We start from the raw sequence: 17116 nt of genomic DNA, 5'->3' as shown, positions 1-17116 counted from the left end.
GTTGTCTTCTCATAGCTGCTTCATTATTAGGCAAACCAATTAAGTGTGCTCAGAGTAAGCCACATATGCTAAGTACACAATTTGTATGAAATTCTATCCTGTTCATTACCTTTATGCTAGTGATTTTATTTTGCATGACTTGGAGAAGTGGGTTCATTTTTTTAATAAGAATTTTGTGTTAAAACTGGCATGTTAAAATGCCTGACATGAGAATTCTCAAACTGTCTTAACTGGATTTTGGCATTTAATAAGCTGTAAACTGCTGAAGCTATTTGCAGATGAAGTCTCATTTTTGTCCATCAGCAGGGGGCTGGAAGCATAATTAATTGAGTGAAAGTTAAAAGACGGACAGTGCAACTACATTTATGCAAATACTGCAGCTGAACATCTAACAGAAGAGAAAAAGAGCTTGCAACTGATTGGTTTAGTTTTGGGGCCCAATTCCACAGGGTCCATTTAAACACTGCAGATTGTGCATCTGACAATTAAGACATAGTGTTTTTTAATCCTTGCTGTGATGGTACGAATAGTAGGAAAGAAGTTGAAGTCCGGAGAGACTGTTCAATTCCAGTTCTTGCCTTTTTTTTAACCTCTCATGAATGTTAACATATACTTTCAAAAAATCAAAAATCAGATGATGCACGTGTGTACGACCATATGCCAGACGCTGCTGTTTGTTTCTCTTATTCATATCCCAGGCATATGTACCCTTGCACACCAAAGATTCCATTTAATTAAAGTTAGTTAAAAGCTTAGACCATGGAGATCAGGACAGATGCTTTAGATATTAACCTAGGCGCTGTTTGGGGACAGAGGGAAGCTTTTTCTGGAAGTCTTTCTGCTATTATATATTTTGGTAGTGTTTTTCCCAGTAGCTGATTGCCTCAGAAGATGGCTTATTTTTTTTTTAATGGATGTAAAACATCCCCAAAGATCACAGGATATTTCAAATTGAAATTGTGCATATTCCTCATTTGTATGTTTTTCCTCGTGGTGAAGATCTGCATGACTACCTTAGTGATTGACTTCTGAAGACACCTTTGTGGATGTATGAGAATTGCTGGTTATTCAGTAAGACACTGCTTCTCATAAAGAAACTCATTAAGTAGTCTTTGTTTTTGCTTCTTGCACTTCTGTCCTCCTGGCAGATATAGTTGAGAGGGTTTTTTTGTTTGTGTGTTTGTTTGTTTTGTTTTGTTTATATTTGAGGTTTTAATTTGAACTTTCTCAGAAGTTTTTGCAAGAATGGAAAGTAGATTTATCAATGAAACAAGAAATATTTAATGTACATGTGGCACCTAATTCTGTGTAGGTCTTTTTTGTAATCCTGGAAAAACAGAAATTTTAGAAATTTGAAGAAATACCTTTAACTTCAGTCCTGAATATCATTAAAACTATATAGTTTTGTGAAAGATGGCTCATCTTAAAAACAAATAGAATATACAGTTTTGGGGCTTTTAAGAAAAAGCAAATTTAAAAGTTCTGAAAAGAAAACAGAAAGACTATATAACTCCTCAATATATTCATAATGAAAAATTTCAAAACCTTTGCAAAAATTATCTAAGCACAGTTTTATAAAAAAAATGACAAAATGAAAGCTACCACAAAGAAAATGTATTGAGATGGGAGAAGTTTTCTAATTGGATCCGAGTGTTTTACATTGTATACTTTTAAAATAAAATTATACTCATGAAATATATTATTGTATAATTCAATGTTCTTTCATTCAAGTATCATAAGTAAGGTTTGATGAAGACATTTTAAACTCTGTAATAATCTTCAGGTGTAAAGCGCAACTTCAAAGTACGCTTTAGAAATTCAGTTTTCCGTTAAGAATACAATCATATACTTTGTCAGTCACTATAAAATATTTCAAATACATATTTCTCTCTGCAGATTTATTTACTGTACAGTGTTTTTATGCAAACATTTTAAAACATTTTTACAATGTGATGTTCCAGAGAATACTAACAAATTTGATCAATAATCTTGTAAAAGTCTTATTTTCGTGCACAATTCTTTTGGCAGAGAAAAAGTATGGATTCTCTTTATTGGTATCAAAATATTATTTAAGAAATAAAAATCTCCCAAATATTTAAAAATTCTAGTTCTCCAGAAAGTGCCATTAAAAGATACCTACCTTATTGATAATTATATCATTATTTACATTTTAATTCCATTTTTAAAATTTTTGAGATGTTTTTAATATTGTGTTTTACCTGCAGATACATGTAGTGCACACAAAGACTAGAAACGTTCATTGGATTCACTGTAACTGGAGTTACAGATATCTGCAAGACTCCATGTGGGATCTGGGATTCAAACCTTGGTCCAGTGGAAGAGCATGCAGTGGTCTAAACCATCTTTCAAACACCCAATAATTTTTATTTACTTGAAGAAAATATGAAACCTTTTTATTATTCACTTTTTATCTAATATAAGAAAAAACTATGGTAGTTTGATATACAATGGTATCCTGACTTGACACTCAGGTCTTACACAGAAATATGTCCATTAATCTGATAAATTAGCAGGAGAACAAATATCCAAGATAGGCTTAGAGAGATGGAAATGCTTGCTCCTTGAAAGACATTTAGTACACTGTGTTATCCCCACAGTATTTTTGACTTGAGTTCTGCATTTTCAAGTTATTAAGAGCTAACTCACTCAAATAAAAAACAATATTGGAAAATACATATTTTTACATCTTAATTTTTCCCATTTTGATTAGTTCTTGAAGACTATCTTACGATGCATTTAGTTAATACTTAATACACACTACAAACACAGAAACACACACACCTCTTCTTGTATCAACCGTTCTCCCTAATCACCTAACTTTTATAAAACCAGTCAGATACCATTATTGTTGCCCATATAACTCTTGTTTGTGTGGCCTCACAGTAGAACCTGGTTGACCTATCAGAAACTGCATCTTTAAACTATTCTCTTTCTTCAAGAAACTATCACTTGCAAATAGCTTCTCTGCTTGAGGTGGGACTGTGTGCCTACCTTCAGTCTCAGTGCTGGGACTTTGAATGTCTTGAGTTTCCATGGGTTTTGTATATGCATAAATTTATATTGTTGACTGCTTTGAATTCAAATGCGTGACTTCCCTGCTGAGCTTAGAAAACTTTTGGGCCTTGCCATCATCCACTATGTCTGTGACTGATGATCTTTTTACATTCTTTTCCCACAATGATGCTTGAATTTTGGGAACAAGAAGTATGACATAAGTGTCAGATGACGTAAATAATATCTATGGGTGAGAACTTTATATATTCTCTTATTCACTACTCCTAGATCGGTTCTATGTTTCTTTGCTAATTTCAATCTACTGCAAAACTCTTAGTAGATGTACTACTGTCAAGGTATAAGAATGAGTGAATGGGAGCCTGTTTAATACTATGCACATCATCAAAATAATAACTTGACAGATTTTTCCCATGCCATGACCTTTATAAACACAATATCTTGGCATAAATAATTGCTGGCTTGGATTTCAATGTGTGGAAATGTACTAAAGTAAAATCAGAAAGTGGTTGGTTATTCCCATGACATTTGTTCCACGATTGCATGAGTAGCCATTGTGAGGCTAGTCATTATTGTACCTTGTAGGATTCACAGCTGGTTCACTACTTTTCTCCTTATGTAGTGTAATTAGTACAGTTCAGCAGAATAAAAGCTAAATAGTAGACATGAAACTTACAGGTGAGTACCAGGTTGATTTCTCTGTGTTCTGTGACTCAAGTATGTTTTGACTTCACCAACAGAATCATAGCACCAAGTTCTGGAGGATAAGAATGTTAGCAATGAACTATCAGATTTGGATGTCTATATTACATCATTTCCTAATAACTCAAAAAGAGACAATTTTTCATAGCAGTGAGCTTTTTTTAATACTGTCATGTAGGTTATACATGACCCTTTAAAATTATTTTATATGTGTATTATTGCCTATGGGCTTGCTATATTTTGGCTTCATTGCCATATATATATGACATATAATATTCATGTTATATATTTTAAGATACATTCCCTATATCAATATATTCTCCAGGAAGTGTAATCTAGAATATAAAATGACTCAAATACAAAACCCAAAAGATCATCTTAAAAGATGCAAAAAATTTTTTGAAAACAATAACAATGTTTCATGATAAGGATCCAGTTGACTTCTTCAAGTATTAGTATATTACTACTAATTTCTAGTAAATAAAAAATATGTATAAAACAAGTAGTGATTAGCTGGGATCAAGTTTTCTGTCTAGTTTTTTACATTTATATTTTTATTAATTATTTTATTTATTTACATATCAAATGTTGTCCTCATTCCCAATCCCCTCTCCAAGAGCCCCCTACCCCATCTTCCCTCCCCTTTACCTTCTAAGAGGCTGCTCCCACACACACCCATCTACTTCTGCCTCATCCCTCTAGAATCCCCCTTCTCTGGGACATCAAATCTCCACAGGACCAAGCACATCTTCTCCAACAGAGGCCAAACCAGGAAGTCTCAACTAAGCCAGACCCCAGGAAGCTTCAGAGACTGAGCAGCCAACCAGGAGCATACCTAGGTGGGTTTGAGGCCCCTGGAACAAATATAGCAGAGGTCTGCCTGGACAGGCCTCAGTGGGAGAAGATTCACTTAAATCTCAAGATTGAAGGCCCCAGGGAAAAGGGAGGCCTGATGTGGGGGGCACCTTCTCAGAGGCAAAGGGGAAGAGGAATGGGATGAGGCCATGTGGGAGAGGAGAGTGAGGAAGGGGGACAACAACTAGAATGTAAATAAATAAAATAAAAGAACAAAAATATATTTGGTTGTGGGCTGAGCCAGAAACTCTCAGTTGGGGCAACAATAGCTGAAATGCCAACAGTAGGGAGAGAGAACTTGAAAAGTCCACCTCTAGTAGATAGAAGAAGCCTCAAGTGGAAGGACTGGGTTACTAACCCACAGTCAAAATTTCTGACCCAGAATTTGTCCTGTCTAAAAGAAATTCAGGGACAAAAATGGAGAAGGAACTGAGGGAAACGGAAAGGTGGCCCAGTGACTGGCAGAATATTGGATCCATCTCATGGTGAGTTACCAAGGCCTGACACTACTACTAACGCTATGATGTGCTTACAGACAGGCACCTAACATGGCTGTCCTCTGAGAGGCCCTACCAGCAGCTGACTGAGACTGATGCAAATACTTACACTCAACCATTGAACCATTGAACTCAAGTGGGGGACTTCTATGGTTGAATTAGAGGAAAGATTAAAGAAGCTGAAGGGGAGGGCAACCTCATAGGAGTACCAGCAGCCTCAAGTAACCTGGAACCCTGGGAGCTTTCAGAAACTGTGCCACAAACCAAGCAGTATACACTGGCTGGTCCGAGCCCCCTAGAATATAAAGAAAGAAACAAACAAAGAAATCGGGACAAGTAAGCATTAAGATAAACACTCACATTTAGCAAAAGAAAACATGTATAAAAGTTTCAAAAAGCTATTGTCAAAAATTCTCTCCATGCTTACAGTTTTTCTCTACGGATGTCTGAATGGATTTGGCACCTACAGTATCCTGGAATCCTCACTGGAGAGAATGAACACCTTCTTTGCCTCACAGGGGTGCTTCTCTTGCTTTTGTTGCATGGATTCTAACCCTGGTGGCCACCGTGGCTAGCTGGAGTGATGTGCAAGAATCCATGATTGCAACAATCCTTCATCTTCTGTGTTTGCAAACTCCAGCTCAGAAGAGAATGGGTACCAAACCAACTGGCCTTCATGGCTTGTATATGCTAACTCTCGGAATACATTTCCCTCTACAATTGGTTTCAAAGAATGTGCCAACCTGTAAGTGCTTTACTTTGTTTAACCACTCATCTTCCAAACAACTGTGTATCTTGACAATATGAGGTCTTCCATGGATAAGACCTTGTCTTCCAGGCATTGTTTTTCTTGTGTCCTTCCTTGGGTAGAGTAGCTAGTTTGGGTTTAAGACCACTATTTTTTTTTAACAGTTACAGATGCTTTCAAATGTGCTTTTTTCTTTCTTTCTTTCTTTTTTTTTTTTTGGTATATGGTCAAAATTGCTCACACTCTTTTCCTCAGTAAACTGTACAGCTTTATTCTTTCTTCTCTACCCCACAGCCTGTGCTCTTTGAGCAGTAAGAAGTAGCTTAAATATTGTCCTGTACTGAATCTCCTTCAGGGAACAAATGAGTCGCTAAACTCCATATTCAGCCTTCTTAGGTTCTTAAGACACAGGCATAATGCCGCCAGATTACTTAATAGAGCATAAAACGAATGGCCTCTAGCCCACTTTCCAAGAGTGTCCTTCTTTTCTTCACTACCTAGGCCTATATTCTCCATAATTTCTCCCCAGTCTTAGATATTCACAGACCTACCAAAATGGCCCATAAATTCTGTGTATTGTAGTATCGTAGGGCTTCTCTAGTCCAAACTACTAAATACCTACACATTCTTGCCATAAAACCATTTTAAAGGAGTTATGACTAACACAACCAGCTATACCAGAGCATGGATCCACTTCTAGTACCATTTTTTTGTATTGATTATTATTCAGGTTGATATGGCCTACTGACTAATAAAGAGCCATTTCCAGGAGTAAGTTAGCTTTAGCTTATGGTTCTAGGGCACCAAGGCTGGGGAAGGAGAGTAGCAGAAGTTTGAGGCAACTGTTTACATTATGTATTCAGTCAGGAGGCAGAAAACAAGCAACATTCATCCTCAGCCAGATGTTTTGCTTTACGTAATCTGGGACTCCCAACCTCTGGAAAGCTGAAGAGAAATTAGGATATGTCTTCTCATCTTAATTAACCCAGTCAAGAAGATTCTTTACAAAAATTTCAGGAGATTTTTCTCAAAGGTGATTCTAGAACCTGCCAAACTGACAATGAACCATTGTAGTGTAACTAAAAAACAGATAAGAAATTACTAGAAAATTCAAAATTATATTTAAGGAGACTCTCAATTTGAGTTTACGTGAACTGTCAACAAAAATAAAGTTTTCCCTAAATGTATATTATAGCTAGCGAATGAGAAAATTATGATCTTGGAAAATCAAATATGCTGAGAATTGCACCTTTACTCTTTAAGAATGGTAAGATTCTGTGTTAGTCACTCTTCTTGTTACTGGGGCCCAAATCCTATTCAACCTAATCAAGCAAGCCAAAGGGCTGATTTTCGCTTAGCAGTTTAAGAGATTACATTGCACTATAACAGGGAAGGTGTGTTTATGTTTACATCAAATTATAGTATATTCAGAAACAAACAGTGGTCAAGAAGTTGTACCTGTTCACTTTCCTTACATCTTTTAAAAGAATAACATTTGAAAAGGTTCTTGCATAAAGAAGTGACATTTAATTAGAATATAGAAAATTTCAGCTAAGCACATCATATGACATTTATTTTAAAAGAATAAAAAAGTAATTCATTATAAAAACATTAGTTACTTTTCTACTTGTTTCAGTGGTGCAATCTCTTCTGTGATGTAAGGTTTATGCTTTCTGCTTATTTCCAAAGTTTGAGGAAGTGGAGTTTTGAAAACTTACTCTAGAATCTCTGAGTAGGAATGACTCAGCTCATGTGTTAGCCTCAATTAATAAACCAAACAAACAAGTTCTAGCCTGAGGAGAGGAAACAAAAAGAAAAAGAACCAACGAACATCTGTCTTTTAGTGTATATCCCTCTGGGATAAGTACCAGTTAAAACTACTTTTAAAAGAATGGCAATAAAACTTCAGCTGCTTGTGAGTTAGTCAAGCTTGTCATCGTTTCCACACACCCCGCCCTTGGGAACCTTGGAAAAAAAAGAACAAGATGTAAACCAAAATTAGTTCTAAGGCAATGTTTGTTGAATTTGCTCTATCCCGGTACATCATGGAGTACTGCAAACGGTATGTTTTTAAGGAATCAAATGCAATTTACCCTATTGAAGCAAAAGTACTTCTCAGAGTAAATCATAATAAAATTACCAAATCATAAATGGAGAATCATTCAACCTCCCTTAATTATTGAATAAAACTGTTATTAACTTGAGTTATACAACACTAAAGCAAAAAAGCATACACCACACACACACACACACACACACACACATTTCCTAAGAGTTTTCTAATTTACCATTTCAGAAAGAGTTACTGATAATTAATTTTTCCATTATGTAAACAATATTAAACATATTAGAAATAATAAATCTATTTATAGGAAAGGACACATCAGTGGTCATATAGATTTTATGTGTTTTTCCCTTCTTTTCTTTCTGTTCAGATATTATCTAAACCTGAATTCAAAATAATGGCATATTAAAATAAGTTTACACATTTGATACCACCTAATCAATATGTATTTTACACTCTTCCTTTTCAATCATTACAAATTAGAAATAACATATTGACTAATGGATGAAGGTAATTGATTATGCTTAAATCACTATACTTGAAAAGAGAAAGGCATGTCTGATGTTAGGCCTGTTGGTCTCCACAGGGGACTATCTTACATTTATTAAGAGCTATCGGGTTTTGTCCCATAGTAAAAACCTGGATACTCCTTTTAAATGGGGTGGACACTCTCTTGTGTTCTGTGTCATTCTTTCTCTCTTTCTTTCTTTCTTTCTTTCTTTCTTTCTTCCTTCCTTCCTTCCTTCCTTCCTTCCTTCCTTCCTTCCTTCCTTCCTTTCTTCCTTCCTTTCCATCACTTAGAATTGAACCTAGGGTGTTAAGCTGTTCAGGAACCACTCCACCATTCTTCCGTGTGAATTACACCAAGCTTGACATCAAATACTACCTTTTTATTTTCCAATCTAGTTTCTTAAATATAATCAATTAACATCGTCATAAATTAGTATGTTGTTACTATTTTTTAGTAAATAAAAATAAGTATAAAATAAGTAGCAATTATCTGAGATCAAATTTTCTATATATTTCTTTACTTTTAGATATTTTTGTTAATTATTTTATTTATTTATATATTAAATGTTGTCCACCTTCCTGGCCCCCTTCCATACCCTCCTCTTCACCTCTAAGAGGGTGCTCCCTCACCTACCCATACTCCCACCTCATCCCTCTAGCATTCTCATTCTCTAGGGCATCAAACATCCACAGGTCCAAGCATATCCCCTCCCACTGAGACCAGACAAGGAAATCCTCTTCTACATATATAGCAGGAGCCACAGACCATCCCATGTATGTTCTTGGTTCTGGGTCCAAAGAGGTCCTGGAGCTTAGTCCTGTACGTATCTATATCTGTCTAAGTCAGGTACTGCCAGAGTCTCTCTTGAGCCATGCCAAGCTCCTGTGTGTAAGCACAGCATTATTGTTGTTTGGTGCCTGCACATGGGATGGATCCTAAGTTGGAGCAGTCTCTGGATGGCCTATCCTTCAGTCTCTGCTCCATTTTTCTTCCTGATTTTCCATTAGACAGGAACAATTCTAAGTCAAAACTTTTGAGATGTTGGCCCCATCCCTCATCTGGGAGTCATGACTCTCTACTGGAGGTGGTCTCTAGTCATCAGAGAAATGTACATCAAAACGACCTTGAGATTTTATCTTATACCAATCAGAATGGCTAAGATCAAAAACTCAGGTGACAGCACATGCTGGCAAGAATATGAAGAAAGAACACTCCTATATTGCTACTGAGATTCCAAACTGATATAACCACTCTGGAAATCAATCAAGCAGTTCCTCAGAAAACTGGAAATAGTCCTACCTGAAAACCCAGCTATACTACTACTGAACATATACTAAAAAGATTCTGCAGCATATCACAGGGACATGTGCTCCACCATGTTTTTAACAGCCTTATTTGTAATAACCAAAAACTGGAAACAACCCAGATGTCCCACAACTGAAGAACGGATACAGAAAATGTCGTTCATTTACACAATGGAATACTACTCAGCTATTAAAATGATGACATCATGAAATTTGCAGGCAAATGAATGGAACTGGAAAATATCTGAGTGAGGTAACCCAGACTTAAAGGGACGTGCATGATATATATTCACCGATAAGTGGATATTAGCCAAAAAGTTCAGAATACCCATGATACAACTCAGACCATCTGAAGCTTAACAAGAAGGAAGGCCCAAGTGTGGATGCTTCAATCCCACTTAGAAGGGGGAACAAAATAACCATGGGATGTTGAGGGATGGAGAGACCTGGGTAGGAGAGGGGAGGGGAGTGAAAAAGGGACTGAGACAGGATCAGGTATAGAAGGAGACAAGAGAGAATCCAAAAGGACCTGGAGTTTGAATAGAAATATGCGGCAGTGTGGGGTGGACCTCTAGAAAGTCCCAGACACCAGAGATGTGGTGTCTGGGATTCAGACACCACAGGACCAGATTCCCAGGACCCAGTGGGAATGACATTAGCTGAAATGCTCAACAGTGTGGAGATGGAACCTGAAGAGAGCACATTTAGATATTTGTATGTCATCCTTATTTCTTCTTCTTAATTGTGTTAAATACTGGGCATTCCAGTCATTAGTTTTTGGATTTGTTTGTTCATTATTGTCATTTATCAGTTGGATATTAGCTAATATATTTCTTACAGATTGCAACATTTCAAACAAACAAACAAACAAACAAAAAACTATAGTGTCCAGGAAATGGGGAGCAAATGGTGGTGAAATAAAATTTAAACAATTATCTTTTTATCTCATTTAATTAATAAATTAATTAAACTCATTAATTTCTTTGGTGTTTTAAAGGCTAGTATGAAGCATGATAACTTATCTTATATCCCACAATCCCAATACTAAAGTTATTACAGTGTATAAAATACATCCTCAGAAAATCTGTTAGTTAGCTAAAAATAACATCAATTATTCTTTGTGTCTTTATTAGGATGTAATACATATATCAGCATTAGAAGGTACAGTTATTCGTAATTATTAATATCACATTTTTGAAAGTTTAACATTGCTTTATTAAAATATCTTCTGAGTGTTCCTCTTTCATGTCATCTCTGTTTCCTACTCCTCCCTCTTTGAACAGAAATGAACCTGATTTATGCTTTTAGATAACTGAATATTTCGATGGGATAATATGTAGAAAACTGAACTACATGTCTTCACACTGTTTGGTTTCAGTGAGAAAATAGAAAGTTTAATATCCATGGACCCAAAGTATCCATGGCACAGACTCTTCAATCCCCAGAGAACATACTAAGAAGTGTATCCTATGGGGGGAAAAGTTTTTTCAATTTTCCTGTGATATCATAAAAATTGCCTTACTTTTGAGATGAATATGGTACTCTGCTTTCAAAATTCTGTCTACATATCATGAAGGAATTTGAGGACATGAGAGGAATTTTATCAAAAGTAGTAAATTTTGGAATAACAATACATCAGACATGTAGCCATCAAGTTATCAGAGAAGAAATAAACACAAAACAGAGCAAGTAATAAATAAGGAAAAGAAGAGAGAAGGACAAGGAAGAGATAAATAAGGAGAGAGTGGGGGAAGTGAATTAATCATAAGTAATAGAGGTGGTGAAACTGTGTACAAATATAATGTTGAAATAAATAGTACACATTGTTCTACTACCCAGTTTTGTGTATCAACTTGACACAAGCTGGAGTTATTACATAGAAAGTAGCCTGCCTTGAGGAAATGCCTCCAAGAGATCCAGCTGTAAGGCACTTTCTCAGTTAGTGATCAAGGGCAGGAGGGTCCAGGCCATTGTGGATGGGGCTATTCATGGGCTGGTAGTGCTGGGTTCTATAAGAGAGCAGGTTGAGCAAGCTAGGGGAAGCAAGCCAGTAATCAACACCCTTCATGGCCTCTGCATCAGCTCCTGCCTCCAAGGTCCTGCCTTGTTTGAGTTCCAGTCCTGACTTCTTTTGGTGATGAACAGCAATGTGGAAGTGTAACCTAAATGAACCCTTTCCTCCCCAACTTGCTTCTAGTCATGATGTTTTATACAAGAATACAAACCCTGACTAAAACAATAGTTTAAATAAAAATTTCTTATTTGAGCTAACAGTGAACCAAATACTCTTTACAAAAGCTCCCAACAACTAGCACTAGAAGTCCTCTTTTGAGCTGCCGTTCAAGGTTGTCCAAGAAACTCATAAAAGTTTATAAACTAGTGCTATTTCCCTTGAGTGACAAAAATTAAGAGCAGAGATGGAGCTGGAGAGATGGTTCTGTGTTTAAGAGAGCATATTCCTCCTGCAAGTGAACCATAGTTCTCAAATCACACTTAGATGGTTGAAAACTGCTGGTAATTTTGGGTTAAGATGATCCAGTGCCTTCTTCTGAAATCTAAGGACACCTATAAACAAAAGTAAATATCATTAAAACTAAATGTTTTTTAAAAAAAATATAGCTGTCACACTCAATACCAGTGCAAGAGACACTGATAAGTCTTTGTTAAACATAAAAAGTTAAATACCATGTCTAAGTAACATGAGTATTTTATTTACATAAAAACAAACATATTGAACAAACAAATTATACATGATAACTTGTTCATATTAGTTCAAAAAATACATTCAGTTAGATAAAATAAACAATAGATATTCATTCATACTGCAATTACTAGTATTTATTTTCAGGTAAGTGTTCCATATATCAAGACATATTATCAGGTTTTATTGATAAATGTAATTGAATGAAGATCACACAAAATGATTATTTTATGTTATAGTCACATCACAGATGAAAATTCTGTTAAATTTTTGGATCTTACTCGATTATTGTGGTTGCATTAATATGAAATAATAATACTAATAACTTTTATTGAAGTAATGAAATAAAATTAGACCCTTTAGCATAAATAGAAATGTCAGTAATATCATTCCAAATAACCATTGACTATTAAGATCTTGAGAAAACATAACATTTTACCATAAATAAATATGAACGTTTAAATGATTGACAAATCCAAAGCATTTCTAGGTTTGAAGTTCTCATGTATGTTTCATGGTAACTGAATGTATGTCTTAGAAATATAAAACAATCACCAATTTGCAAAGAAATTGAGGAATAACGCTTTCTAAAGCCAGGCATCTGCTGTGGTGTCGTCTATATTGTATTAGATGAAATGTTCTCTGCATGTGGTATATATGAGCAAATAGTGTCTACTTACTTCAATGGGCAAAGCAGAAGCTGCTTGGGGAGGTGTCTGTGTCACAGACAGGCTGTTGGAAGCACTAATTTCAGGTCAGAGAAAGCAGATACGGTTTGCAGGGCAGGTGAGTGATACTGTAATCACTTTAGTGATTGTTCACTAAAGAGATGACCGTAAATGGTGTATACAGTTTTTATTTTTATTATGCATGATTTTGTATATATGGCTATTTTTCTTTCTGTAAAAATGGTATTAAACAGTATATACTGTTTTGTACCCTACATATTTCATATAGAAGTATATTGCTAACATTTTCCCATATCAATAAATATCTTCTATGGCTTAAAACTATAAAACAAGTGCACTAAATACCTTTAGAACTAGCCTATTATACTTTGCATTAGAGGAAATAAATGTTATTTTCATACTGCAATGTTTCCCTTGCCTCTTACTGCACTTCAACCATAGGCTTAAAAATATCAGTCTCTAGAAGCCCAATTTCCAAAAATTTTCCAGGAAAGCTGTTTAGTCGTAAGGTATTGACTGGAATTGGAATCCAGGTGGCGAATAGCCTGAAAGTGACTCTTACACCTTCAATTGTCGCACCTCTGGAAAGTAATATTACATTTGTAAAAGTATCTTTCATTCACCAGATGAAATTGCCATCTCTGAGGCTTACTGTTGAGTAACTTCACCCTTTCTAGTTCTTTCTGAACTCTAGCTGACTGGTTCAACTCAGCTGTTCTGGCTCAAACTTCTCTCTAAGATGATAGATTCAAGCTGTCTTCTCTTGAATTCTTGGCCTTCCACTTGGCTTCAGCCTGCTCTGACAATCTGTTCAAATCTTCTGGCTCCTTCTCATTCCCTGCCTTGTTCTGTCTTCACCTGCAACCGGTTTCTGTAAAACTATCCCAGGAAAACTGCATTCTCTGCTCACTCCCACACCCGCATTTGCTCTCTCTTTATTGCTTCTCTGAAGTCATCTCTTTCCTGTTCTGTTCTCCTGAGAGTTGGGCATAGCCTATCTCCAACTCATTCTGTTAAATCTTTCTTTGAGCCATCACTTTGCCCCTCCATTAGGCATCACTTTCAAACATGGCTGCATAATTTTACAAACTAGCTTTACCTTCACTGTTTTGTATTAAAAGTTTATACTAAGGCTGTGTCTGTATTTCAGTCATTGAGTTTAAAGGAGGGTTATTCCAGCCAGATCACACCTACTTACAAGGTTTTGGATGTGACCCCTTGCCAGAGTAACCATGATGCTTGATTAAAATCCTTGTACATTTATTGAATAGTTGAAGATGAGTCATAGACATTCTGTAAGGTCTATGTACTACTTAGACCCATCCCTCAATGTTTCCAGACTATAGTTCTATAGCTTCATTTCAAGTGAAAAAAAAAAACATTGAGCAATATCACCAGCCTATTTATAAAGAAATAAAAACTGTCCTGAGGAATAATCCAGCAAAAGATGAGTATAGGTACTAAGTCTTTGATTCCTAGCAGATATATATATATATATATATATATATATATATATATATATATATATATCCTTCAGTTTGTGCCTTCTGTTTGGGTAGATCATCAGTGTGTCTGTCCCTCTGAAGACCCCATAGTCTGGTGGCATTCCAGGAGATCTGCTGCATCCAGCCAACAGACACCACAGTCTGAAGGCCTCCCCAGGAAAGCTTCTGGAGCTAGGACCACAGGTCTCTCAGCAAACCTGCAGCAACCCAGAAACATAGGACACAGGCTCCAGACAGAGACAACCAGGCCAGTTAACACTAGAGATAACCAGATGATAAGAAGCAAGCACAATAAGATAACCAATAGAAGCCAATATACTTTGGCACCATCAGAACACAGTTGTTCCTCAATAGCAAGACCTGTATACCCCAAAACTGTATACACCTGAAAACCATGATACTGACCTAAAATCCTATTTCATTGAGATAATAGAGTCCTTTAAGGAGTATATACATAACTCAATGAAAGAAGTTTTCCTACAGGAAAACACAGGTAAACAGGTAAAAGCCCTTAAAGAGGAAAAAAAAATCTCTTAAAGAAATACAAGAAAATACAATCAAACAAGTGAGGACTTGAACAAAGTTGTCCAAGACCTAAAAGTGGAAGTAGAAACAATATTGAAAGTACAAATAGAGACCATCCCGGAAATGAAAAACCTAGGAGAGAGATCAGGAGCTACAGATGCAAGCATCAACAACATAGTACAAGAGATAGAAGACAGAACCTCAGGCATAAAAGATACTTTAGAAGATATTGACAAAACAGTCAAAGAAAATACAAAACATAGAAGACTTCTAACCCAAAACATCCAGGAAACTGAAGAAAAAATAACAAAGACCAAACCTAAGAATAATAGGACTAGAAGAGAGTGAAGATTCCCAGCTCAAGGGACCAGAAAGTGTTTTCTTTTTTTTTTTTTGTTTTCAAGAAAATCATTTAAGAAAACTTTTCCAACCTAAAGAATGATATGGCATAAATGTACAAGCAACCTATAGAACACCTAATAGATTGGACCAGAATAGAAAATCCTCTCATCACATAATAATCCAAATGCTAAATACATTGAACAAAGAAAGAATATTAAAATCAGTCAAGGAAAAAGGACAAGTAACATATTAAGGCAGACCTATCAGAATTACACAAGACTTCTCAACAGAGACCCTATTAATCAGAAGAGCCTGGATAGAAGTCATGCAGACCTTAAGAGAACTCAAATGCCAGCCCAGGCTACTATACACTGCAAAACTCTCAATTATCATAGATGGAGAAACCAAAATATTCTAGGACAAAACAAATTTAAACAAATCTATCTACCAATTCAGCCCTACAGAGGAAACCTCCAACATAAGGAGGGTACATACACACCCAAAAAGAAGAAATTAACCATTTCACAACAAAACCTGAAAGAAAGAATAACATACACATAATGCCACAACAACAACAAACATAACAGGAACTAACAATTATTTCTCTTCAATATCAATGGATTAAATTCCCCAATAAAAAGACATAAGCTAAAAGACTGAGTACACAAGCAGGATCCAGTATTTTGCTGCATACAAGGAACAGACCTCGAAGACAAAGACAAACCTTAGCTTAGAATAAAAAGCTATAAAAAGACTTCCAAGCAAATTGTCCAAGAAACAAGGTGACATTGCCATTCTAATATCTAATACCATAGACTTTCAACCAAAATTTTCAAAAGAGAGGGAGAAGGACACTTCATCCATATCAAAGGAAAAATTCACCAAGATGAAATGTCAATTCACAACATCAATGCCTCAAATGCAAAGGCACACACATTTATAAAAAGAAACTTTACTAAAGTTAAAAACACCTTCAACTTCACAAAATAATAGTGGGAGACTTCAACAGCCCACTCTCGCCAATAGACAGTTCTCAGAAAATGGAGAGATCTCTCATGATGATGGATTGGTAGGATAAACCTAGTAAGAATCTTACCAAAGTAAGAATCTTACCAAAAGCAATCTACAGATTCAATGCAATCCATATCAAAATTCCAAAACTATTCTTCACAGACATGAAAAGAGAAATTCTCAATTTCATGGGCAAAATCAAAATACCCAAGATAGCAAAACCAATTCTTAACAACAATAGAACTTCTTGGGGAATCAGCATCCCTGACTTCAAGCTGTACTAGAGAGGAATAGTGATAAAAACTGTATGGTATTGGTGCAGAGACAGACAGCTTGGTCAAAGGAAGAATTGAGGACCCAGAAGTAAACCCTCACACCTATGGGCATTTGATCTTTGACCAAGAAACTAAAACCATACAGTGAAGAAAAGAAAAAAAGAAGAAGATAAAAGCATCTCCAACAAATGGTATTGGTCTAACTGGATGTCTGCATGTAGAAGAATAACCCCGTACCCAGTAGAGGAACAGTATTTAAAGTACATAAAGAACTCATGAAGCCAGCTTCCTAAAACAACAATACAATCAAAAAATGGAGTAAACAGAATTCACAACAAAGGAATCTAAAATGG

Source organism: Grammomys surdaster, unplaced genomic scaffold (assembly GCF_004785775.1).
Source record: "Grammomys surdaster isolate TR1022 unplaced genomic scaffold, NIH_TR_1.0 126124, whole genome shotgun sequence".
Lineage (NCBI taxonomy): Eukaryota > Metazoa > Chordata > Mammalia > Rodentia > Muridae > Grammomys > Grammomys surdaster.
Note: the sequence above shows the minus strand (reverse complement) of the source record.